The 24,697-nt window shown below is 43.4% G+C and overlaps 1 protein-coding gene across 5 annotated transcripts in view; it reads left to right on the forward strand.

The window, feature by feature from the left end:
• KIF13A (kinesin family member 13A) overlaps nt 1-24,697 on the forward strand; it is a 2,203,773-nt gene that overhangs the window by 669,120 nt on the left and 1,509,956 nt on the right. The gene's annotated exons all lie outside the window — the stretch shown is intronic.

Consider the following 24,697-nt stretch of genomic DNA (forward strand, 5'->3'; position numbering starts at 1 on the left):
TGTATATATTCTCAACAGTGGGATTTCCGCTGTCTGGATAGATAGCAGCACTGAAGAGCAGCGCTTAGAGGCCACCAGCAGGCAAGACCTCTCAGCCTCCCCCAGATCCGAAGGCCTGACGTCATGTCGCCCTGTGGACGACGATGATCCGATTGGAAAAAGAAGTCGGTGAGAAAGAGCAGATTCTTAAAAAGAAGTTCTCTATAGAATCTCAACGTTAGTGTCACTTGGCAAGGTCCAAATTGGAATAGTTAGAGACTCATTACATAGCACACGACTGCTTGAAATCAAAGCAACATTAATACTGAAAAGGGAGCAAAACCAATTGCTTCCTGGCCTACAAACATAAACTCTTTAAAATGAGAAATATCATTGCTAGTTTGATCAAGAGGGCAAGCTACAATATGGGAAAGAACAAAATCTCAACATTCTCTAATAATTTGTGCAATATTATGTTGTGGAAAACTAGATCCTATCATCCAGAAAACATTAATTTACTCAGTGTCCTTGCTGAAGCAGTGTCAGATTGCCAGATGTTGAAGGGACCAATTTTGATGGGTTTAACCCTTTCTTGTAAAGGACATTTAAGCTGGTTTTACCAGATAAGCTTACAGTTCTCTTCAATCAATTCCTCAAGTCCGGTACCATCACCCCCTTGATCGCAAAATCACTTTCTATGCAAGTCTTCCACCGCATCACTCCAACTCATTGTGGATGTGAAACATTGTTTGACAATTGTCTGATAGTCCTCTCCACCTTTGTGGGGTATAGTCCAACAGGCTTTATCTACAATCGCAATACAGACATCATCTTTAGAAGGGTTGTTAAATTAATTTGCATGGGGTGGAAACTTGGTTGGGAGGTCCATGGGGGGTTTTGGCTTTAGATGCCAAGAAGGCCTTCAACATGGTGGACAGGCATAATATTCAAACGCCTTCAGGCCTTTGGGCAGTTACTTTGAAGCTTTGTTCGAGAACATTGTTACGTCCCCGCCAAAGAGACCCAAGTCACATATTGTATAGCTATCTGTAGGGGGACTCAGCAGGGTTGTAGTTGCTCTACCCTGAATCTTTCCTTATCAGTGGAACCCTTTGCTCTCAGAATAAGGCTAAAATGTGACTTTGAGGAGATTTCAGGTTCTGGGGAGCATTACTGGATAGCCATTCATGTTGGTAATGCATTATTTTGTTTGACTAATTCAAAAGGCTCCCTTCCTATTCTATTGGAAGAACTTTTCACATTTGACTCTGCATCATGATTTCAGATTAATTGGGGTTCCCTCAAAAATGTCATATTCAAAACATTTCATATTCTTTTGGGCTGGCGGAAGCCTTGGATTATTTAGGAGTCAAGATGACCTCCTCTAGAGATCTCTTTAGGCTTAATAGTTCCATCTTCGATCTGTAGCATGATACCAAACCTCAAAAGCCACCACCAGCAAATTACAAATCCTCCAGAATAATGCACTCAGAGCGGCCCTGGGCATCTCCAGAAGAGACCACATCACAGTACACCGTCAACAGAACAACTGGACCCCTATCACAGACAAAATCTCCCTAAAAACTGCTTCACTCACCCACAAGTCCCTCAATAACGCAGCCCCTATCTGCCTGATCGACAGATTTCACAGACCGACATCCTTGCGACCAACAAGGACAGCATACAGAGACTGCCTCTCCGTCCCTAACTACAAACGCTCTACCATAGGAGGTAACAGCTTCCCAGTGAAAGCGGCTAAACTGTGGAACTCCCTACCACCCACTCTTAGAATGGACTTACCCTACCAAAACTTACGTTCCAAGATGATGTCTTGGCTGAAGGCAGCCGTTGTATAACCATACTGAGCCATGATCTGCTTCTCCCTCGTGCCACTTGGATATACCGTACACACAATTGGTAACTGTATATATGTATATACTCCTTGCTTTTCTTTTATTATTATTGTGTATATGCCATGTATATATTTTATTGTCTGCAACTAAGCTTCGCAAATTCCTGTATCTGCTGCGCCTTGTTACCCTAGGGTATTCTGGCGCATTACAAATAAACAAACAAAACAAACAAATGTGGAATGACTAAGAGATTTCCTAGCGTGGATGAATAACCCCATTCAAGATTAACATAGTCCTTAGACTAATTTACTCCATCCTTAGCTCACCCCCATCAAAATCATTGATTTTCCCCATTGTTATTGTAGAGGAAAATGTTTATTTGGACTAAAGGGATCCATAGGGTCCCTTGAAAGGCTCTCATGAGAGGGTTGTATGCTGGGGATTGGGAGTCCCTCCATTTAGGGAATATATGTTTGCAGATCAGCTGTGTTTGATTGGTTTGGCCATCAGTGCAGGTTTAATGGGTGGACCTCGATCAGGGAACTACCTTAACCTCCCTTATTGCAAATACTATTCTTGTACTGTTCAGACAGATTATCAGGGAGGGCTCTTCTTCCCACCCATACCACCCTGTGCTGCTGGTATAGGGCGTTCAAAAATGAGCAGTTAAAATCCGAGCTAGTCCCCATTTCTCCCGTTTCTGGTAATCCTGCTTTTCACCACGGTTGGTCAAGGGGCTATTTGGGAAATGGGTGTAGGGTGGCAACACAACTCTATCCCAGCTGTGTAATCTGGCTCCCAGTTGAGAAGTGTGAGGCAAACTGCGCTGCAGTTTGGCAGCAGACTGTTTTTTGTTTTACCTTCAGTGGTTTTGGTGTTGGAGACACTGCAAATCTTTGGGAGAGCTGCTTTATTGCTTTTCCCTGTTGGAGCTAAGAACCGAGTAAGATTAGCCTTGCCTGGAAAAGTTCAAAAATGCCACGCTGCCCGAGCATGCCCATGTAGAAGTGCAAGGCAAAGTGCACTGCAGTTTAGCGTTAGGGCGATCCAGCAGGTGAATCTCAGTGCCCTATATGAAAGCAAACTTCAGAGGAAAACTGTGAGTAAACATTTGATTTGACAAATTGTAGAATATGACATTGGAAGTTTGTGATTCTTGGAGCTAATATATCCCCTTTCTGTACAACATAAAAATATTATCAGACCTTGACAAACTATTTAAGGAGTTTTGCTTTACAAGACGACTATCATGCTACAGAAGTGGATGGTGTAGAAAACAAATTTGTGCCTCCTCAAATACCCAGATCCATAATTTTTGACCGCCCTGAGCATGTTTCAGATAGCAGCATGATGATGGCAGCAAGAGAAAATTTTATGTTGGTGGCCTCTCAAATGCAGTTTGACTATACTCTTCCATCTGCTACTATAAAAACGAAAATTGCGGACCTCTTCCAGCAGGGAAGAAGCACAAGTTTGGGAGACATGCAGATAATTTGCCTATCAGACTTCCCAGGCATTAAAGACAATATGCAGGGGAATTAACAACAAAGGGTAACCAGTAATGAAGTGTAGGAAAGGGTGCCACAGCAAATCACAGACCCAGAATTGAGAGCCAAAGTCCTTTGATGTCTGAGTGCTCGATCAGATACCCCAGCCCTATTTGCATCACAAAGTCCTATACGGCCAGGAAATGGAGTTAGACGTATCATCTTCTTCATGTTCCTCAGAGACGTCGAACAATCATTCTCGGGCATCAGAAAATAAAGAGGGAACTCATCTGCATTGAATTATGTTCTAAACTCCTTATTGAGAGTTTTTGAGATTATTAAAATAAATGTTGCTTTAACTTCTGTTTTAATAATCTCCAATACTCTCCACTACACAGCAGAAATGGTAATGCTGGTGATAAGATATGGAAAGTGAAAATGCCGCATCTGACACCAGTAGAATCTGTGATGCTGCCATGGTATTGTCTCTACTTTGACATTTTGGAATATTTTATTTTAGGGGCTTGGTCAGCGCAAGGTTTAAGACTTCTATCCCAAGAAGAGTTCCATAGTAAAATATTAATTAACAATGGGATATGTTTAGTTTCCTGGGAAACAGAAATGTATTAGAGGGTAATGAGCGACAACTTGAAATATCATCCATGTGTCACGATGAAGTGACTGGATGTGTAGAAGATTTAATACATCACTCACTGCGAGAGTGAGATTGGTGGTAGCTGGGAAATGTAATTAACCTCCATTAAGACCAAACTAGACTCTTTTGATTCACATTTGGAAGACAGGGTGAAGGGGCTTATTAAGGAAGAGAGTACAACACATACACAAATGCTTGCCGACATCAAAGATAAATCCGAATCCCTTGACATGAAACTTGAAGGCCAAAAGATCAGCTGCTATAATTGTGGTACTTAGGATATTCAGTGGAACCTGACTTTAATACTGGAACCTGACCTAATACTGGAATTTCACACACCATCCTCGAAAGGGATTCTGGATGAAACTCCTTTGTGAAAATGAGTAGGACTATGAATTAGTACCATCAGGGCATGAGGAAATAACACAGAGGAGGAAAAAAGGTCGTAAGTGTAAAGGTAAAGCAAGAGGTAATCATGGTAAAGAGACCAAGAAATAAACGGCCGAATAAGAGCTCTGCAACCAAATTCTTCAGAGCCCTTAATATTCCAGAGTCTCTGGTAATAAGAATATCTGAACAAGAATCCTCCCTTGTGGATGTAAGTGTCGGTAGAACAGATAACATTGCACCCATTTTTGCCAAATCTAAAAAATCAAAGAAGCCTATAAACAACCTGTGAACAATAAGTGAGAAGAGGACTTGAATGATAGATCAGGTGATCATCATCATTGGAAAATAATCCCCTCACAAGAATAAGAAGGTTGGCGTGCATGCAGCGGGCCAAACGTATCCAACAGTCTTGGCTCACGATATGGAATAACCCAGGGCAATAGGAGTCCTGCAAAAATCTTTTCATTCCGTCACGGCAGATTCAGGAAGGTCTGATGGCGCTACAGGGAACTATTGATATAAATGAACACAACATGGGGTTTTATTGCCTGGAAGATCTGATCCATGACTTTTCTCGACTTTAAAGTAAACGATGTGCCAGCCTTGGAAGACAGCGCAAAAAACAAAATTGGTTAATTTTGGAACCAGTGTTCCCTGTCGATAGAGACGTGGTTATGAACCGTAATAAATGTATGGACTTCTTTCATGACATTTGAACTTTAAGCAACATCTTGTCAAGAGATATAGCCTGGGTAGAACTTACATTAGATAATAAAATAAGCTTAACGTGGCAGTTCTGGACATACCATCACCGTTAGTGAAGGAATATCTCTTTTCATCAATAGATGAAATAAGATCAAGATGCTCGGATCTGCGTCCTTATGTCCCTAAAATACCTGACTGCAGAGCCAGTATGATATGATATGAGATTTTATTTGTATCGCGCTCGTACACAAGTGCAAACAAGAGAACTTTCGACCCAGATTGGGTCTGGGTCCATCTAGAAGAGTCATCATGACGAATGAAAACTTGCAAACGGAACCAAATGTTGAAGATTGGTATTGGGTTACAATGCCCTAACGGCTGCTAACCCGGATACAAGAATAAAGAGACCAGGTTTTTAACCTCCTTAGTTGGGCCATCTTTCCCAGTCGAATAATACTATTGTAAAAGCAGGTGGAGCGGACTTGATTAGGATGCGAGAGACTTTTTTGCTGAAACCAACAATGCTAGACGGGTACATCGTCACTCAACAACTAGCACTGGGAGGGTTATTTGGGAGACCACGAGACAACCTAATGGTGGCCGTAAATTCAAAATTAGCCAAGAATGCTGAGGTTGTAATAAGCTTTCCACCATGTACACAGGCTGCACGAATATCCACATGATGGGACAATATTGAACTCCTGATCATAAATGTTTATTGCAATTATATGGAAATGGCCTGATAAGTTAAATAGAGAGACTAGACAATAATTTATGGATTTGTATGGAGGACAGCAAGTAAATGTCATCATCATGGCAGGCAATTTAAATGCAGATTGCCTGAGAGTGACGATATGCCCCACATTGTTGGAGGTAATGCCAATAAATGCAAAAAAGGGTTAGCTTGGGCCACACATTTTAAACAATGGGACTTATTTCCCTGAATGGTCAGATTGAAGGTGATTTGGAGGGCAACAGTAATTGGCATCGTGGCACACAATCCTCATGGTGCCCATTTATCGATTATTGAAAGGAAAATAGCCACTGCATGTTCAAACTGACCTGGCATTCTTGTTTTTCTTTGATTTGATGAATGTGATATAAGTGGGGTTGCTTAGGGTGGGGAATTGTTTTCAGTACAATTGCTTGGCTCAAATGGTTTTCTGTAGCCCTGTCTAAAATGTTATCAAAGCTGGGTGTGACATGCCTGTTTTGCATTTCTCTTTGCCTTCAAATCTTGGATAATAAATACAATTGTCAAGCTGGATTGAGCGCTGACGTGTACCTGATCCTAAGGTCCGCTGGGTAGGGTCCGCCACGATGCTACTAGACTCGGGAACTGTAAGGGGGCAGAGTAGAAGCACCTCCGTGTAACCGCCTACCCAGTGAAATACCTAGGTGGCAGGATGCAGGGAAAGTCCCTGAGATTAACGTGATGCAAACACAGTGCAAGGCACTGAGCAGGGAAATCCAGATGGTAACCGCAGAGGGGCTGGCCAAAGGCAGGAGCGAAGGAACTTGACTAAGTACTCGGAGCAATGAGTCAAGGAAGGGAAAACGAGCAGAGCAAGGAGAGCAGGCAAGGAGGAAAAGGTCAAAGAACAAACAGAGAAACGCCCAGAAAGGATGCACAGAGAAAAGTGGAGCGGGAAACAGGAGTGGGACAAAAAGGCTGTTGATGCACACACAGCAGCATACTCTTCCTTCTTTTATGGCCGGTTTTAGGAGTTGCTAGGCATCGCTGCGTGGGACGAGAGCGAGCGTATGCCTGACCCGGACGCAACGTGCAGGCTATGGCCAGGCAAACATGGCCACCTCCGTCAGCCTCGAAACCCTCCAGGAGAGGGTGCTCCAACATGCCAACAAGGAGCTGGTGGAAACCGCTGCAACACGGATGGGGGCCAGGCCACAAGGACCGAGGTAAGAGGCGCAGTGCAGTGCAAGCCGATTCTGCGAGCACCAGCGGTTATACAGCCGCCAAGTTCCCCGGCCTCAACCGAGGACCCGGGAATTACGCAGCGGCTAACAACAATTTTGGGGGGAAAAGTTCAAACTGAGAGAGAAAGCTATTGAGCGATACTGTAGGGCAGTGTTTTGTTTACTATTAACTTACTACATTGTTGCACTTTATTTGTTGGTTGCTTTTCTTTTACCCCTTTAAAGTAAGTTATGGTTTTGTTTTGAATTTCAAATTTAGAGAAATCAGGTTTGACGTACTTTGTTGTGTCGCTCAGCCTATGGGTAGGAGAATCGTTTGCACTCAAAGCAAGTGGGCCATTGATGATTTCCTTCTAATGTCTTCTTTTCAAAAGTTGTATGTAAGATTCTAGGCAACCTCGAATGAATACTGCGAGTTCAACCAGATTAGCATATAACGCATAAACTGACTCCCTGTTGCATGAATGGTATGACATTTATTATTAGCAGTAGTTTTAAACTTCGCGAGGTTGGGAGAAGTGTGGTTAGGCAATGCGAATCGATTTGCAGATTGCAACAGGTAGGAAAAAATCTTGCAGTGTTTTCTAGGGTGTCTTTTCATAATTGTATACTGTTGCACTGGAGTGAATGTGCATCTTCGACCTCGTTCTTGGCAGCTTCTCATTGTTTTACTGTAGAGCACATAGCTTCTATGTAATAATGTGGAGCTGATCCTCTGAGCAAATAGCCTTGGCTGGACATGGTACTTCGTGTTCCTTTTATAAGCCCTGATATGTAAACTCAAGGAATCTTATTTCCCTTCCCTTATCACCAGTACAGCAAACAAACCAAAATAATAAAAGTGCAATTGTGAAGTAACTTTCTGATGCTCGCTCACTGACCCCTTGTATGCCACACCCAGCCCATGGATTGTGTGACTCTCCTTGCCCATGGAAGGTTGCAACAGTCAGTAATGTGCCTAGCTCTTCCTTTCTCCCTGTTCTCAAATCGTTTTACAGATTCCATTCCTCTGTCTTTTACTAACATAGTTACATTGAATAAGCAAGTGCAATCCTGCTCCACAAACAACTTAACTGCTCGCCTTCTTCCTCGTATCCCAATATTTTCTTTGGTGTAGTCGCTCCATCGATGAGAAAGATCATTGGCGTTCCTCTGTCAAAGAATCCAACACTGGACTTTGATGTATCCTGTATCCGCAAATGATAGACCCAATTGTCATCAACCAGTGGTAGTGAAGTTGATCAGTAACCTCCTAGTTTAGACTTGTTAGATTTGTCTATTAATGTCACCTATAAGACTAAACTATTGTATTGGCGTACACCTGGAGGGCGGGGCAGTTTACGAAGAAGAACTTGCAGCTTGTAGGTTGTTTGGTTATCTACCCACCCATTGATTGCCCATGGCCATGCTAATCCCTGCAGCCATTCCCACATACTTCATGCACCCCCCCAATCCCCTGTGCTCAGAACACATCTCTCTGAGATCTTTTTAAGCTGGTTTTATGTTATTTGAAAGTTGTATAGCGCCTATGGTATCGAAGCACTGTGACTTGGAAGACCCTACGGTTCGCTGTAGTTTGAGAAAACACGAAAATAAAAAGAGCATTACATTACATTCAAATAGTAATTCATGCAGTAACATCAAACTTTGTGCTTGATCTGCCTGCCTGTGCTATTTCAAAGCAGCAGGCAGAGAGTTCATGGCTTAATTGAAGCTGTAAATGAAGTACTGGTGTTATAAAACTGTCACCTGATTTATAAGAATTATGCATTTCATTAGCTGCGAGCCTGTCCGAAACAAGCAGTGGCAAAGCCAGCAGTTTTGGCTGTGTATAGGTATAAGAAAGGCATTTGTCAGACATTGTTAATATATGCCCAGATATTCGCACCGTTTTTGCAACTACTGCCCTTAATGGGCAGTTAATACCATTTTGGGAGTGCCTGGCAAACACCTATACCAGGCCATTACAAAAGCCAAAACTGTTGGCATTGCCAATGCTTGTTTTTTAAGGTATGGCATTATTGATGATTACCAGAAGGCAGCAGCTCATCCAATGAAATGGAGTCAGATCTTTATGGTATTGGACGCCCTGCGTCAGGCAGTTGATGACACCACTCAAAGACCGTGATCATGCTTGATCTTTCTGCAGCTTTCAGAATAGTTTATTAAAGTCGGTACTTCAAAACAATTTCTATGGGATTGGTATCCAAGTATCTTGGTCAGATTGTTTCCGTTTGGTTCATTACCAGGCAGTGTTCTTCCTGGTATTAGGTGATTTGCCTGCGATCTATTGATTGTGGGGAAAAAAAGACAGTCGTCCTGCCTGCCCAGCCACACCTTTGCCACACACGACTGCGCGCAGGATATATTGGTGCAGCCAGGCCGGAAGATAGAAGTCGTGAACATACAAGGTAAGGGTAAATGTGTGTCTGTGTGGTGGTTGAGAGGCAATGTTTGTAGTGAGGAAGAGAGGTGGTTGGGGAGTGAAGGCATGTTCGACCGCATGGAGGAGCAGATAAGTGTGTATGTGTATTCCTGTTGAAGGTCTAGACTGGAAGTTAGGATCTACACAAAAGAGGGTAGCAATGGGGATTTCTTATGTCTGCATTATGAATAAAATTGATGAAATTGAATGCATATTCTCCAACTTAAAAAATGTTAAATAAGTGGAGTAATAATGGTGTTCTTAAAGAATGGCGAAATTATGTATTTTTGTTCTTTGATGAAATAGGATTCTCCTACGGAGATGACATGCATGTGACAACTATGGAAAAGCGCAAAAAAGGCCAAGAGCTGGGATAGAAATGCCAATGTTACTTATCTTGGAAAATATAAAAAATATGAAGAATATGTGAAACAGGTTTTTCCTGTCGTCTCCCTGTAGTCATCTCATAAATCATCACCATGTGAAAGTAAGAAGTTTTATCATGTCCCTAAGACTGAAGTTACTTCCTTCTTTTTCTAGCATCAGGGCATGGCAAAATGTATCTTATTCTCAACGACTTTGTGGACTATGCAACTATGAGATTGAAACTCCAAGGCACCTCTTAACCAAATGCGCGAAAATGAAGGAGATCAATAAAAAAGGGTTATTTCAATATAAGATATGAATTGGAAAATGATCATAGTGATCAAACATGGAGATTATTGTATTCAGGAAATTGTACGATTCTGAATTTTACAATGTACCATATGTGGCTGGAAATTTTGGAATGTATTAAGAAAATGGAATAGGGTTCATTTTAATGTTGTGATGTACGAGTGTTTTAACATTGTTATCGAATCATGATTTTAATATCTTTTATGGATGTATTAATTGGTTTTAATGATTGTACTTTTTGATTCGATATGCATTTTGGTTGTTATATGTCATGATTGATTTGTATGTGTCTAGCTGTGTTAAAAGGTTTACTAAACCATAATAACACAATAAAAAATAAAACATTTAAAAGGTGCGTTTGTGTGTGCTTGCCTGCGGGGGTGTCAAAGGGGACCATTTTTGGTGGGGAGATTGGGGGGGGGGTAGGGTAGCAAAGATCACTCCCCCTGATTTAAAGGAAATCCGCCAGCACGAGAAAGGGTGGTAGCGGCTGGAGGATCAGCTGCCAGGTTGGGGGGGAATGAGCCAGCAGTTGAAGGCCACAAAAAATTGGGCGGAAAATGTTTTTCTTTTTTGTGTGCAGCCTTCAATAGGCAGAATTGTTGCTCAGAAACGTATCGTCATCCCATGCATTTGACTTGGGGCAGCTGTTGGGAAGCGGGGACCATCGTCCCAGGCCCCCAAGAGGTATCGAATGCGGCAAAGGCCTAAGACTGTGTTGTAGCTGCTATGGAAGGTTATAGGAGGAGGGGGATCCAATAGAAGCTGCATTAGGGGTAGCTGATAGTGAGACTGGGTGTAGACTGTGTCAGACATACAACATCATCTTAGAAAACAGTAGCCATCTTTAAGTTGTGGCCTGGCGCTGCACTGCAGCATGACAGCAGGCCCAAGCGCAGAACATAGAAATACTTATGTGAATGCGGGTACGGGTTGCAGCTTGGGCGGTAGTGGGGTAGGCCAAATGCAGGAGGATCCATAAACCTCACATTGTAGCATAATGTTAGCACATTTAACCTAGAAAGAATGTGCCCTGCAAGGCCATGAGAGGAGGCGAGAGCTCCCTGAGCGAAGTTATCCCACGAGGAGGAGGGCAGGAGCCTCTGACCTATTTCAGCCCAAACCCTAAATTATAGTGACAAGATGGATGCCCTTGTCCCAAGACCCTAACATTCCAGAGTACCTGCCAGCCCAACACCCCAGACCATAAAACTGTTGAACACCCATTTGTTATAAAGATCACAGTAGAATATCCAAGGCCCCTGTGATTCGTGCTGCAACATTCCAGGGAGGGAAACTAAAAAATGTAAAGCCCAGGGTGAGAATACCTGGAACGGCACCAATGCGTCTGGGATCGACCTGGGGTTTATAAGATAAGATGACCTCGAATGTAGCCTCTGTCTGCAGTACCAGATGCACATTAGGCTGCAGATAGGGCATGTTATGAGTTGTGCAATTAATTGCCAATTATTGAGCCCTACACCTGATGACGCAGTGAGAAGAACCCCACTTGGAAGGAGAAGCTGGGACCAATGACCTGGAATTCTATACGGAGCAGGCTGCCTATGTATAGGGTCACACCAACCAGCTACGTGGATTTGTACTGTATGTGATGTACGTCAGTAATGACGCTTTGCTTATTTATAAGCCATTGTCGATGTTGTTTTTGTCAGAGAGCTCTGTGGCAGCAGAGTTCTTTGCCATTACATACTTGTTTTTTTATGAGAATAAACCTTGTTCTCCTTGCAAGAGGTGTGCTGGGCCTTTTTCCCTAGTGGGTTATATTTTTTATGGTGTGAGCGTTGAAGGGCTTCTCTACAAAGCTTACATATGAAGTGCAACAATGGTCATCCTTTTCACCCCAACTATGTGGTAGCATTTGAGCAGCTCGTCAACTTTTTTAAAAAAAAAAATCTTTTTCTGCCTTTTATACCCACACAGACCAACACCCAAGGTTTTACCTAACTTTCATCACTCACAAGTATCTACACTCTGCCAGTTTCTAGGGTGTTTGGCAGTCATCAATACGTGAGGGGCATGAATTTTCAGAATCTAAATCCTGGGAAAACACTGGTAATGGTAGTGGGTGGTGGTCATTGTTGGGTTCTGGGACTCAACTCCAGTAGATATGAGCAACTTGTCAGCAGTGGCAGCCATCGTATACAGCAGATTCAATTATAGGAATGCTCTCTTTTAAGGCTTCCTTAAATATTTCTCGTCTAATCTGTTGAAGCGGACACTTTGCTACTTAATGGATCATGTTGAAATGCCCATATTAGTCATTTGTCTTTGCATTGGTTCTTTCTCTCCACCAGCAATATAATTACCTTTGTGTTGTTAACTGGTGTTTTACTTAGAAGGGTCTGTCTTTCCTTCCTACAAACGTCTTGCATCACCAAATTTCTCATATCTTGCATTCATCTGCCTTCAATTACTTTCTTGCACCATGGCTTTGCAGATATAGCAGGAAAGCAAGTCCAAGGCCTACTCCAAACTCCTCATGCATAAGCATAGTGTTCTGTGAACCAGTCTTAATTTGGTTGTTTTCTTTGGTTAAACCCTTGTTAAGAAAATCTTTTTAGCATTAGATGTCAAGCACCTACCACCATCGGTGCATAAATGATTTCAAATATTGCCATGAGTCTGGAGGTCTGGCCTTATTAACAAATATAGGTAACTAAACTATAAGTGGTTTTGTTCTGTTAGTCCTCCTTGGTCTCCATTCCAACAGACAGTGTGTGCATAGCTACCTCTCAGTCTGTATCCTTTATATACGTGGAAGCAAACAACCTCCAGAGTTAGACTTACAGCATTAGACTGGTTTTATGCTTTTCTTTCTTCTCTGCCTCAATCTGTTTCGCTGCCTCCTTTTATATCTTTTGCAGTCTCTATTGCGTGCAGGTTTCCTCAAGGCTCCGCACTCTCTCCACTGCTTTTTTATTAATATTTATAAGCAGCCTTTAGCCAGCCTCATCCATTCCCATGGCTTCCGTTTCTACTTGTGCTGTTGATACTCCGCTTCCTTTTGCCTTCCGTCTCACGTCCTGCCTTGAGACCATTGGTAAGCGGATGAGTCTGAACTGGCTTAAACTAAATTGCACCAAAATAGAGGTGCTGGTGGTTGGCTCTTCCTCCTCAGCTGAGCCTCTGCGGACTTCGGATTTCTGGCCATCTTCACTATGTAACGTCCCTATTCCAGTTCAAATGGTAATACATCTTGGTATTACACTAACATCATTGCTCTCGCCAGAGGCACATGGTACTGCCATCTGTAGTGCTGGGTTCTTTAAACTGAAACGACTTAAGGTACTCCGATATATTGCACCTATATACTATGTGCCGGTTATTACGACCACAATCAATAGCAGTCTTGATTACTGGAATGCCACGTTATTTGTTCAGCCTTCTTACCATCTTAACCGGCTACAGGTCCTGCAGAATACTGCAGTACGCTTAGCCACAGGGATTCCCTATGGCCAGCCCATAAAAAACTTAATTGGCTCCCTGTCTGGGTACGAGATCAGTTCAAAACACTTTGCTTAATACACAGGCCTTTTATAATCAAGGCTGTCTTTCTCCACAAGAGATCTTTCTCCAAAAGAGAAGTGTTCCTCTGGCTTGTTTCTTCTCAGGATTCCCTTTTAGTATCTGACCCACTGTGTTGGACAGGGTTGTTCTGTAGCGGGTCCTAAGCTCACGACTTCACTTCTCACTTTTCTGAGGGAGCCATCTTAGATTTTAAACTTTTGAAATCTAAACTTAAAACGTATCTTTACAATGTATCTTTTCTGTTGATGTCCTGCTTTTCTTCCTTTTTAGTGCCATGATGCCACCGGAGATAGCTACAGTATACACATTCTCTATAGGTGTTGTGATTTTGATTTTGCAATAGGGTACGCAGTTAGTTTATTCATTGCAATTCAATAAATATTCCAACAGAGTATCAATGTCGGACTGAATGAACCAACGACAGATAAAGCATTCCCTTTTCATATACTCTTTATTACAATAATGAAGGAGTAATTCCTTACAGAAGTATGATAGTGGTTCTAATGACCTCGTACAAGTAACATTTAATCAAAGTACCATCTCCTGTTGTACATCTCCACCTCTTTTGGTCACGTCTATCCTCTCTCGCGTACACATCTTTGCTCCAACTATTTGCATGCTAGTAATCCTTCTAAAGTCATGTTCCCACAATGCCTTAAGGGCCCTGCTGGTTTCTCATCGTATTGCATTGTGGTTTTTCCCACTTTCTCGCGCCAACAAACATGGCTCCCCTTCGGACAACTTAATTTCACGGCGGTTTAGATGTACATGCTGCTTTTACATAATTAAATCACATGGAAAGGACTGAGGTGGTGGGAGTCACTGGATGCTTAAAGAGTTGAGCTAAGCTTAATTTCAGCAAAAACACTGGGCTGCACTTGCAGTTTTTATCTATATGTTATGCCGAAGATGTTTGGGAGCCTCTGGCATGCAGCCAGATCATATAATATGGTTTAGGGGTTAAGGTGGGCTAAAGTATAGCAATGGAAAAGTCGTTATTGAAGAAAATGTGAACTTGGCAAAATAAAATATTCCAGTAACCAAAGACATGAACTTTGGAAAAGCAGTTGATTCACGCCTTGTTGAACCTCACTGGCCCCATGAGAGGCGCAAGGCTTCCCATCATTTCTGCCAAGCCCTCACATTGAATAACTTCCAATTTTCTTTTAAACAATAATAGCTCTGAAATGCAGCTGCATCACTGATAGAGAGCAATTGTGTGGTGGTAAATCCCATGAAGTGTGAAATCTGCATCTGGAATGTCAACATTCTCCAATACAATTTCCTTCTGTTCGGATTAATCACTGCAACCTTACTGCACATGCTGCTTTTTGAGTGCTTCCTCGTCTACTAGAAAAAGGTGTCCATGGGGACAAGAACACCTAAATTGTCTGAACCAGCTTTGTGAGCAAAAAAGGCTTGCTCCTTGATTAACCAACATGCCAGCTTTGCTTAAATTGTAATTTTTTAGTATATTACACAAGATTTAGAATCTGATATTTTGCAGCTCACATTGTAAACGGACATAAGTGTTGTGTTCACGTTGTGATAAGATCTTCCCAAACACACTAGATTACAACTCCATTTCATAAATTGACCACCCACTCAAAAGACACCTTCCCCGCTATCTGGTGTTTTCCCACAGGGTATCAGTGTGTGAAGATCGTTTGACAATGCTAGTGAGGGCTGCATACTCTTGCATTAAAGAGGCAACTATGCTTTTTAGGGACATTTTGAGTTTCAGAATGATTTTGTGTGGCATTTATTTATTTGGAACATTGACTAGGTTCATGAAAGTTCAACATATTATCAGTATGTAAAGATTCCATCCATCACTGCCATGCTTTCTTCCATTCCGAGTTTTTCAGTTCCATGTGTTATCCATGCCCTTTTTTGAAGGTGACTTCTTTCTTGCCTTCACTGCGTCATTGCCTGTTTGCTTGGGGCTTTATTATTACACATTAATTGTGTATTTCATCAGCAGTTTCACACCAACTAAGGCTGAAATAGCAGGAAATATGCCCCATATGCTTCTTTTCCCCCGGCTGCGCCCTTTGTAATGCGGGCGTGGTCCCCCCATGGGACTCCTCTCAGCTTCCTCCCCATACCCATTGTGCCCAGTTCCATCTGCCCACCTGGTCTAGCTCCATACCATTAATTCCATTCAGCCTCTTTCTAGTCCCTGCTGTCACCCTGCACACCCTCTCTCTGACCCTCCTTGTTCCCTCAGCTATCCCCCTTCTTTTCTGTTCACATGGCCTGGAAACAACTCTGCATGGTGCAATGTGCAGGTCATGGCATGGACATCTGACATGATGCTGTGTCCTTGGTTTTTTTTTTTTTAAGTGCCTGCGGTGGCAAGCTGCAATAGGTGGCGAGTCATCACATTTGTCAGTGGTTCAATACCTTAGAAAGGTCTCGTAATGGAACTATATCATTTTGTAATAGTTCCCAGTAGTGTTTTTCATGATAAAGTGGTCACTTTAATTATTGGGTTTGTAAAACCACTGAATGCTAAATGTTTCAAACCTAGAACAGGTGTACTGGAACATGTAGGACTTGAGCCTCCTGACGTTCTAAAGTGTCACATTCTCAATATGGCTTCAGTCATCAGAATCTACTAGCACTGAGTTATTCGAGGCTTTGATTCAACTTGATATTTGGACGCAGACCACCTGTGTATTGGCTATCAAGCTGAAGAAGTCTTTAACCGCACTGACAAAGTTTGTGGCCTGAAGAAAAACTGGGGATGTCTTTTACATATCTGAGATGCTCTTGTTTGAATGGAATTCAGAAGCACTTGCTTCTTGAAGATGCTCCTTCTGCCAAGAGAAAACTCCTGGGGCCAGTGTGCTAGCCACAGAGTCCCCACCCTGAACCAACCAAAGTCACAGTATTTTCCAATTGTCCTTAGGCCACGCAGGTCAAGCCAAAAAGGTTACACTTCTGCAGAAGAATGCAGGTCAACAGAAACGTAGTATAGCAAGCTTTTAGTTCAAATAAAGGAATTTCCACACAATGTTACATTTATCTATGTACTTTATCTACTATTACAGGTAAGTCATAACATTTCTGTAAACATAGCAGGTATTTATACCTTTACAAGTCTCCGTCACAGTTATAAGGTAGTTCCCGGGCATAGCACGGTGTTGCTAATGTTGAACCGAGAAGTTTAGCCCCACCTGCGATAGTGTTTAAAAGTCAAGCCTGTTGGCTCTAGGCAAGTCTTAAGACATGTTTCCCCGCAACTACAACTGTTACTTCTAATGAGAAACAAAGCTTGCAGCAAATTGGTGGTGAAGGGCAATGTTCCATATGCGTTCATCCCAGCATTAACTATAGGCCAATGTTAACCCATGGAAACCTTGCAATCAGGAAATTATTTTTCTGTCTCGAGTTCTGTCAGCTTCTGACGCTCAGAAGTCCTCATTACTGAAGGGCACTGCTTCGGTTCTCTGGATTCCTGTGATGGCCCAGGGGATGCAGAGGCGCGACTGAGGAAAGTTGAAGAAAGAAAGGAGTTTGCTGTTACGCATTTAGACCCTTTCAATCTCAGTGAAACAGCAGTTCCAGTGCTGGGGAAGGACAGTAACAAGTGTTTGAGCGGATCACCATAGGACCTTTAACACAGAATGTTAAGGGTCAGGGATACTATGTTCTTTTAGCGAAGAATACTGCTGCAAATATACATACTGAAATCGGTCATAACTTTGTAATTAAGGATAACACGTTCCTGAACATACCCGTGCAGGAGCTTCACACTAAATTAGAAGGGCCAAGTACAATGTGTTTTTTTAGAGCAACGTTGATCATGCAGCATGTGTCACAATTAGTAGGTTTTTAACACACTTTAATGAGAAACGGCAGAATGTTTCCCTGATGATGGACAATGTCCGAAAGGCATTCTCACCTGTGTTATTGAAAAACTGTACATGTTTTTTGGCTTATGATTTACGATGCATAAAATATGGTGATTCAAAATAATGTTGAGTAAAAGTTTATTTACCTTATTTGAAGATTTATAAAGTTTATTCTTGGAGCGTCCAACAGGGGTCCTTCCAATTCCTAACCGAGGTGTTAGGATCTTCATAGTAGTTTAATTTCCCCCCAGGGCAAAGGGGGCTTCCTGTGCACGAACACACACTTTTGAGAAACATTCAAATTAGGTAAATCTGTGGTGCTCACCTCATTCCCTTTACTTGAAGTACAATAAAGGGCCAGCAATGGCAGCAGGTAAGGGGAGGATTGCAATGCTGTTGCATAATAATGCCAGACTTTTTTATTTTCCCAGTTACTGATGCTCTTGTGTCTCAGTGTGCTCACCTGTGTCTTGGAGTCTGTATGGCCTCTCAAACTATAGGCTCTCAAAGTGTGCTGAATAGTTACAGCAGGACCCACTGAGTGACGGGTGCAAGGCACAGAGCCAAGATCCTTGACTGGTTCAGAAGTTCAGGTATATGCAGATACTGACAGTGCTTCACAGTCAGGCCTGGTATTGGATGGGCTGCAAATCCAGCAGAAGGTCCACACAGTCCTCCTTCACTTGAGACATCCTATTGGTACTTTCGGTACTCCATTCCTGCCTTGAGCCGATGGTGGACTGGCCTACAGGCAACTCTGGAAATGTCCCTGTAGGCCTGTACACCATGGGTCTCTTTTGTTTGATGAGCCCTGGTTTTCTGCTCCTGTTATCCCCACTCTCCCATGCACCCATCCCCCTACCTGCCATCTTATCTTATCCTCCATATCATTTGAAGCAAATAATTTGTTCTATAACTTCCAGTATGTTATTCCTCGCTCTTAACAAATATTGTTTTTTCTCATGTTTAACTACTTTTTGATCCCCATATTTCCATAAATGTGCTTTAAAATTCACTATTTGGACCAATGTTCCCAAATGTTCCTGCACTGAGAACCCCCAAACCCTGTTTAGAAGGGTTGGGCATACTCATGTGGTGTAATATGAGGCCTGTAAGGTTAAAGAAGTAAGCGACAGACACGAAAGGTGGTATGATTTTTGCCAAAGACTTTTATTAAAAGTAAATAGGGGAAAACATACATAGCCCTATTACTAAGAGGGGTTTCCCTACCTCAAACCAAACACTAAAGACTGTCAGGATGTCTTTCAAGAGTATATAGTCAACCGTCTTGTGTCATAAACCTATTTCCATCCCTTAAACTTGAAGTTGACCTAAAGAAACTGGTGATCTTCTTGACTCGGGATTGTCTTGGCAGATCACAAAGGTGGGGGAATGACTCCCTTCCCTTGGCCATTCTCGGGCTCTCTTGACAGTTCTCAACTTCAGGCTTCTTAACGCGATGCACAACATCAGGCTTCGTAATACAGTTCACAATGCCAGGGTAATGACTCCCTTGCCCTGGGATTTCCTTCCCAATCATAGTCTTTTGTAGGTCCCAGATTTCTGCTTCTCTCTCTTTCAGCTTGGGCTAACTTGGTTCACTTCCATGGCAAGTATGGTGCTTAGTAATTTGCTCTGTGGTTTCCTTTCTTCTCATGGCAGTGGGTCCCAGGCCCCTCTTCATGTTCGGGTACTTGGAGCCATTTCTCCTAAGTACCACCACGAGGAAGATGACCTGTTCGGTTCTCATATAGTGGATTTGAGACCCCTCTTATTTGCGTGCAGGTACTTGTGGCCCTTTCCACCCAAGTACCACCACAAGGAAGATGACTTGTGTTACTCTCACATAGTGGTGGGTCCCAGACCCCTCTCCTTTGTGTTCAGCTAATTGGGGCCCTTTCCTCCCAAGTACCGCCACAAGGAAGATGACTCGTGTTACTTTCATTTGGTGGGTCCCAGACCCCTAAGGTTCTCTTGTTGCGGGACAGACCTGGTTCACTAACCTGCCAGGTACTGTGACTATGAAGATGCAAACTGCCCCTTCTTTGTTTCCCACCAGCCAGCCTGAATGTTCCCCCTACCTCCAGGGAGCATTGCTGTGGGCTCTGGTCAATCCGGGAACCCTACAGTCTCAATCTTCCTCTGGGCAACACTGCCTTTCCTTCATGCGCTTCCCAGGCTTCATGAACGCCAGGAATATTTTTCTGCCAGCTCATCTTCTGGTCCTTCCACTCTGGACTGGCCCTGGTACTTCCAGCTCCCTTCCTGGCGTCCTGGTCTGCTTCCTGCCACGGTCCGGCAGCGCGCCGGCTCCTGCAGCTCTTCCAGGGAGGACTGAACAACTGCTTCCTGGGTCTTTCCTCCTTTTCTACTCTCCTTGAACCAATAAGCATCCGGCAACCATTAGACCGATGATTATGGTTCTTTAGAGTAATCTTCATGGTTCTGTTCCTCCTCCTCATCTCACTATCCATCTTAGAACTCTCCCTTAGGTAGCGTAGGATCGTCTTCGTCTCAGTACTTGGTAATGAGGCTCTATCTAGGTAGTTTGTTCTTCTTCGTCCCAGTTCTTTTACAGGGTACCTAGTTCTCAACACCACCTAGATACATAGGGGAGTCTGGTAGAAAGGCAGAGCCGACAGGGGAGGAGTGGATGTGGGATAGTGAGGTGTTATCAAAATACTGCATTCCCCCAGGATAGTCGTTGTTCTCATGCAGAAGGGCTCTCTTTAGTGAAAAAGGGACGACATCCACGCATTCGTCAGTCCACTTAAAATATTTGCAGGGCCACTTTTGTATCCCAGTCTATCTCTGTATTGAACAAGGAAATGGAGTTGACCCTTGCCCTTTATGGGAGATTTGGAGCAAAGATGCATAGTAGCCGTCTAATCACTGGAGTTTGCCAAATTCATACTTTGCTTTGTCTGACTGGGTTACACATTCCAGTCCAAATCTGAGGAACAAAGGTCCAAACTCTGTTTCACAACAATCTAATTCAGGTAGATTGCGATCTGACTCGCCAACATCGCTCACTAAGGCTACATCTATGTCATTCTTTTTGTCAATGTGAAGCTGGTTTCATTGCCTACGTGACAGCAATAAGGTGACATGCGCAAAGTTCTCTGAATGTCATCATGCTATGTCAATCAGGTGTTACTTTAGGACACTGTACTGGATTTTAATAGTGTTCTCTACTTGTACCCTCACCACAATTGGGTACTCTGCCACCAACCAGTAGGGCACTTGCAGCCACCTGTTTCAGATTTCTTACACAGGACAAAATGGGGTCTTTGATATACCCTGACCCTGAAAAGTTTTTCGGGTGCACATCAGGAATATTTGCATCGATGATGAAGCCTGATATTTTTACTTTTCAGGGAAAAGACAAATGTCCAGCCAGGAGAACTACACAAATCACAAGGAATCCCCTGGCAGGCACGGTTTAGGGCTGTTGACCTCACACTCACCGTGAGCAGATTTTCTCAACTGCAACGGTTTGTGAATGGAATAAAAAAGTATTGTGCAAAAATTAGATGATATGAGGCTCCCAATTCAGAGCAAAGCAGTGGTGAATCAGGTGGTGGGAAGCAGCTGGGTTCTTAGAAACTCCCTGATGGTTTTCTGGATGAATGGGATGTGACTAAGTCTGGCTGCAGACCCCGCCCCATATGCTGGAGAGGATACTGTGGAACAGGAAGCTGGTCTACCAAAGCCCTTATGCCAGGGCCTTGAGTTATGGATCAGATCTCCCGAGTCCTACTTTTGTAGTTTGGGAGTCGTCATCTTCATACCTCAAGCAGTTCCCCTTTGCCTTGTAGACCATGGAGATGAGCTCTATAGTCCAGTGAAAACACCTACCCATGCTTAAGACACAAGCACTCAGGATGATTATAGCATTCTCTCTGACTTGCGCTACTTCTCCTTTATGGAAACAGGGGCCTAGACTGCTGTGGCATAAGAGAAGCACACCACAGGCATCCACAGACCTATAACATTACATACACACAGAGAAAAACTAGCAGCAAGCTCTCTGCTTGGACTTCGCCATCCCCAGAGGTCCGTGATATAGCATCAATGAAGTCCAATGAGATGATGGGCAGCAGACAAGCAGCTGCTTATGACGGGCATGACGTCTGCCTGATTTCAAGAAGGTTGCTAGACCATTCCAACCCTCAAGTACATTGAGTGTAGAAGTGATTCTAATCAGGTAACTGTACTAGAAAAGGAATCCAGCATATTAGAAGATACTAGCAATAGGGAATGACCAACTGCAGGGCAGTTTACAGACATTTTAGCGACCTGAGATGCATGAAAGGCTGAGAGAAACTAGTTTGTTCAGACATTTGATTTCTGCAGCAGCAGGGACACCAATGAGGAGTTAGAGGAACACGCTGAATAACTTGGGGATGTTGAGTGGTCAATTCTAGTAGTGCCGATAGCCTAAAGGAGCTGGGGGGTCCTAGAAAGCTTGAGCCACAGAGTGCTGCACGAGCCACGAGAACATAATTACCCTAACTCTTTAGAAGCTTGAAAGAACAGAGAAGTGGGAGAAGCCTTAAAGAGTGAAGATAGACGATCTGCCTGGGATCTCTGAACAGCCTGAGATCCCAAAGATATGTGGATCCCAGAGAAAGTCACAGAGACATGTTCTTGAGTATTCCTAGAAGAGAAGATCATGTTCCGGAGCAGAGGCTGAGCATATCTGGCATTGGTCCAGAAGGGTGACCTAATTAGAGGTGAAGAATAATGATATTGCCTAAAAGAGCAATTGGGACATTATATTCCTGATTGACAAACCATGAGCCTGGTATTATATCCTTGGTGGAGAGCTGGGCACTATATACCTCAGAGTGATGAGAAGCATGCTGAGCACCATTATCCTGAGACTGTATTTAGAGCAGAGAACCAGTCTCTCCACCCAACAGGAATGCCCTGATGCACTTTAGTGTATCCCTTATCTGCACATTTTGTGTAGATTGTTCCAGAAGAGCATCCTTTTACTTTACAGAGCTATCCATAGAACTTAGTGTTTCTCAATACCCAGCCTGACAAGCAGAACATTGTTTGTTTTGAATCACACATAGTTTGTTGTGTATTATTTTGGAATCCCCACACTGAACAACAAACTATGTATCAAGGAGTTAGTGCAAAAATGCGTTGCTCAGGACTTTAAGAAAAACATAATGGCGTCAATGGGCCTGATTCAAAGAAGCATTTTATAATGGCGCATTCCATTAAAAAACGCTCTGTGAATCAGGCCCAATATGTCAAGAAAGCTTGACAAAAGTTCATTAAATTATCTTGTTATTCAAATATGGAGCACAGCATGATTAAAAGAAGGAACACATACTTATTAAAGTCAATACATGATAATACAAAAGGCTATTGTTGAGGAATGGAAACAGATTCACGCTATAAAACCTAGTAGACATTGATTTCTAGAGCAGTCTGTCATGCGAGTTGGCTGGAAGTCCATCACAGTGAGGCTTTCAATCTCACTTTTTTTAAAGTACTGAATGTTCCAGAGGCGTACATTTCACTTTACCATAAAAAAACATACATTACTATCTGGAGCCTCATAAAGCATAGGTGCATGGGCTGGAACATGATCCAAGAGAGTGCATCACGACACAGGAGAACAAGGGCTGTGAGCACAGGTTGGTGAAAAGGAAGCAACAACTGAAGTTGTCTGCTTGTTGTCACAGATGGCACAGAAATCATACCTAATCTCAAGGATGCTTCAAGGATTTGTATTAGAATATTTTAGGCCACTATGGCCTCCCTCTTTTTCTCTCGTTTAGTCTCAAACCTCCTCACTAACCAGGCATCTGTAACCCAATGTTAGTACTACGGAAGGTTGACCCACCTACTGTCTGAAGCTAACTTGTACTAACACTGATGACCTAAAGCCGTCTGTCTAAACTCCCTCAGGGTATTCCTAATTGTCTCTACTCTAGTTGTTTGTAGTTTAATGGGGTTGTAGATGGTACCTTAGAGGTACTTTGATGCATCCACTCTTTGATACCCTCAATCTCACCTTTCCCTTTACTACTCTTTCTGCTGGTTTACTCTCTCACTCCTTCCACCCCACTACTCTCCCTCTGATCTCACTCCTCCAAGATACTGCCCCCACCTTGTGGTGATACTCCTTCCTACACTCCTATTCTCATCCCTCTCCTACTCTACGACTCCATCCACCCACTACTCCCTGCTCCATACTACTACTCCCTCCACAATACTTTCTCCTTCACACTGCTACTCCACTTCCACACTATTGCTACTCCCTCTTCTCCTCTGCTACGATTCTTCCCTCCCCCACTCTAGTACTCCTCCCCCCCACTACTCACTCATCCTTCTTTCACACAGTCCCGGTTGCTTGCCTATCAATCCTTACACTAGCTTATCTACACACTCGCTGCACAAACATTCACACTCAAACTACAGAACCGCATTCACTCCTTAACCAATGCCTCCCCTGCTCCACTAATCTTCTCCAAAAGCCACCGCTCCCTCCTTCCTACTGGTCTCTTGGGGGTTCTGTACCCTCTCTCAAAAACCTCACACTTCCTGTTATTTGATTAAATCTCTCTCCTCCTGTGAGGATTTGTCACCATTTCCTGGCCAATGTGGCCCTGGCCTTCCCGGTCGGATGTGTATGTGCGGGCAAAAACTTTGAAAAGGGGGCTAAGCCCACCCACTTTCTCCACGTGGACTTGCCATATCCTGGGGATAGTGACCCGGGACAGTGAGTGTCCCTGCTCGGGAGGCTCAAAACCCTCCGGTTTTGGGTCTTCCTATAAGTCTTAGTGGCAAACGGTTCTGTTTCTCTTTTCTTCACCGTGGTCTAGGGGTGGCTACCTGTTCTAGTGTAACTTCCCTATTGCATCCGGGCGGTGCTGTATAGCTCTGTGGTCCACCACTTGAGACGCTGTCCTCTCTGAGGCTTGTTGTCTCTTTGCTGCCTGCCGCTGCCAGTGGTGCTGATCTTGATGTGCCTTTGAGGTGATTCTCTGGTGTGTTGCAGGCTGATCCGGTTGTCTGCATGTATGTTATGGGTTCAAGACTGGCAGGTATCTGCATGCTAACATTTCGCCACAAGAGGGAGGACAGAAATTGAGACCCTTTCTGTTGCTACCGTCCACCTCAGGGGTAGGACTAGCCCTTGATGGCTCAGTGGTAGG

The sequence above is a fragment of the Ambystoma mexicanum genome, chromosome 5p (assembly GCF_040938575.1).
Source record: "Ambystoma mexicanum isolate Mex_15411 chromosome 5p, UKY_AmexF1_1, whole genome shotgun sequence".
NCBI classification, from domain to species: Eukaryota; Metazoa; Chordata; class Amphibia; order Caudata; family Ambystomatidae; genus Ambystoma; species Ambystoma mexicanum.